This window comes from Suricata suricatta, chromosome 2 (assembly GCF_006229205.1).
Source record: "Suricata suricatta isolate VVHF042 chromosome 2, meerkat_22Aug2017_6uvM2_HiC, whole genome shotgun sequence".
In the NCBI taxonomy this organism is placed as follows: Eukaryota; Metazoa; Chordata; class Mammalia; order Carnivora; family Herpestidae; genus Suricata; species Suricata suricatta.
In genome coordinates this window covers 52,542,549-52,545,401 of record NC_043701.1, presented here as the reverse complement: position 1 = coordinate 52,545,401, position 2,853 = coordinate 52,542,549, and the positions used below count along the sequence as shown (strand labels likewise).

Genomic DNA, 2,853 nt, shown 5'->3' with positions numbered 1-2,853 from the left:
CTGTTTTAGATTTTTTTTTTCCACAGTACTTTCTCTTCTAAAGTTCTAAGATTTTTTTCTGGAAACTCCAGTATCTGGATTTTTTTTTTTTTTTGTGGCTCTCTTTCTACTATCTAGTTTTTCCCCCATTATTCGGTTATAAATTCTTATTCCTCTTCTGCCTGGTCTGTTCCAACTGGATGGTAGATATTGTATACAAATGTTCACAGAAAAAAAACATGAAGACTAGGAATGATTTTATCATTTCTCAAAGGGCTTATTTTTGGTTTTTATTGGTTGATTGTTTAGTTGGTTGGTTAGTTTTTACTTCTTGAACAAACCTAGGGGGAAGTATAATCCCATATCATCTCCCCCTCAAGCGGGACTTCAAAACCAGGTTTAAGTAGCTGGAATAGCCAGTTGGTTTCTGGCAAATCTTTGTCTGTGATGTAGACTCCAGAGTCTCAATGCACATAACACAAGGTGCCCTCAGATGGGTGTGTCTTGGCCTTCAATTTGTGGTTGTCTGTACCTGACAAGGCTTCCAAACCTCAGCTTTTCAGCTTCTAAGTTCTTTGTTAAATTAACAGATCTCCCTCTGGGATAAATGATTCCAAATGTCCAGATCATCTAAGTGGTTTTCTTTTCTGGATTAAAAAAAAAAAACATTTATTTGTTTTGGGAAAGAGGGTGAGCAGGGGAGGGGCAGAGAAGGGGGGCAGAATCCCAAGCTGGCTCTGTGCTAACAGCAGATGTGGGCTTGATATCATGAACAGTGAGGTCTTAACCTGACCCAAAATCAAGATGCTTAACCGATGGAGCCACGAAGGCATGCCATCTTTTCTGGATCTCGAGTGTGTGATTCTTCACTTCCATTTAGATCTCTGATGATTTCAAGAGCAGTTATTTATTCATTTTTGTCTTTTAAGATTTTTCCCTGAAGGTGTTGTTGATTTGAATTAATTATCTTCCATTTTTCCCTGAAGGTGTTGTTAATTTGAATTAATTATCTTCCATTACCAAAAATGGAACTCACAAGTATGACACTGTACATATATATGAAGTATGTGAATCAGTCCCTGTCATCATAAACCCAATGTTACTGAAATAGTTAATGTTATTGAAAATCCAAGGTCTTCTCTCTAGCACTTCTAACTTCTCTACCTTTCCCTGACTTTAGCACTTGGTGGGACCCTCTCTAGACCCACTCCAAAGAGTTGACATATGTATCCTTGTTAAATATAAGAATTTGAACTTGCTTTACATAAAACTGTATCACTGAATTCAAATTATTATGACACGTGTTAACATGATGTTTTAAAACTCACAGTCTCACACATAAGGGTATTTTACACCTCTTGAATTGCAGCATAGGATTATATATTATATGAATTATATTTTTTATATTATTGCCCTACTGATAGACATTTATTTCCAATGTGGCAATGTTAAAACAAGGCTGTGCTGAACATATGTATGTCCATCTTTATGCCCCCATGGGATTGATTCTCCACATTATATATGGAGGTGTGGAATCAGTCACTGATGACATATATATGCATTCTAAATCTCATGATACAAATTGATTGCCCAACATATATACATGTATGTATTTGTACTGTCACCAGTAGACTATGAATAGAGAGGTCATTTCTTTCCTACCAATTTTAGTCACAAATGATACTATCAAATGTTTTACATTTTGAAAACATGATATGTGTTTGAACCTGCTGTATGAGTTGGAAAGAACTTAAACCTATACAAGTTTATTTCTTGAATGTGGACTTACTGTAAGTTTTGAGTGATGTGCAGAGCACCTGTTCTCCATGCGATGGCTCACTTTTTTCTTTTACACCTGTAGGTGCTGCCATATTGGCTACAGCACAGGGATGGATAGCACTGGAGAATCAAAACACTGGAAATCAAATACTTCTCCTGAAGGTGACATTCACTTTTGAGTGGTCAGTGTAAGTAACATACCCATAACTGAATTCAAGGAAATTCACAAATAGAAGGTGTGTATGTAGCTGGAATGAAGCAAATTAAAGAATGTTAATCCAAGAATAAGAAATAAATCAATATGTGTATGTGGTGTTCAGGAAAAAGAAATGTAAAAAGCCAAAGTTGGAATGCCATAATGGGCACACAGTGCCTACAAGATGTGGTCAAAAGACATACTTATGAGAAGTTTTAATGTGAAAGACATACATAAAATTTACCTTTTTATCCATTATTAAGTGTGACGTTCATTGGCACTAAATACATTCACATTGTTGTGCAACCATTACCACCATTCATTTCCAGATATTTCTAAAACTCTGTACACATTAAATAATGACTCACCAATAATGCTCTCCCCAGAAACTAGTAACCATATTCTCTTTTCTGTCTACAAATTTGACTACTGAATAGCTCAAATAAGTGGAATTAAGTATTTGCTGTTTTGGGTTTGGCTTATTTCATTCATAGGCTAAATAATATTCCAATGTATGTATTTATGTATATATTAAATATATATGTGTATATATATATATATATATATATATATATATATATATATATATATACCAAACCATATTTTGTATATCTATTGATGGTCCTTTATTGTTTCCATTTTTTGGCTACTTTGAATAATGATGAAATGAACATTAGAATACAAATGGGTATACAAATACAAATAGGGAATGTCATAGTGTTTTCCAAGGAGGTGGCACCATTTTTGCATTCTCACCAGCAAAGGACAAGGGTTCCAATTTTTCCACATCATTGCCAATATCTGATATTCTCCATTTGTTTGTTTGATCATATCCATCTTAATAGAAGGAAAATGGTGTTTTATAGTGGTTTTGATTTCTATTTCCTAATGATTAGTAA

At 34.3% G+C, this 2,853-nt stretch overlaps 1 long non-coding RNA gene across 1 annotated transcript in view; it reads left to right on the top strand.

Annotated features, from left to right (window-relative positions):
* Positions 1–1,873: 1,873 nt before the first annotated feature.
* The window catches only part of LOC115306162, a 37,638-nt gene continuing 36,658 nt past the window's right edge, over positions 1,874–2,853 (top strand). Inside the window, exon 1 of the long non-coding RNA XR_003915217.1 lies at positions 1,874–1,946. This is a non-coding gene — a long non-coding RNA (uncharacterized LOC115306162). The remainder of the gene's footprint in view (positions 1,947–2,853) is intronic.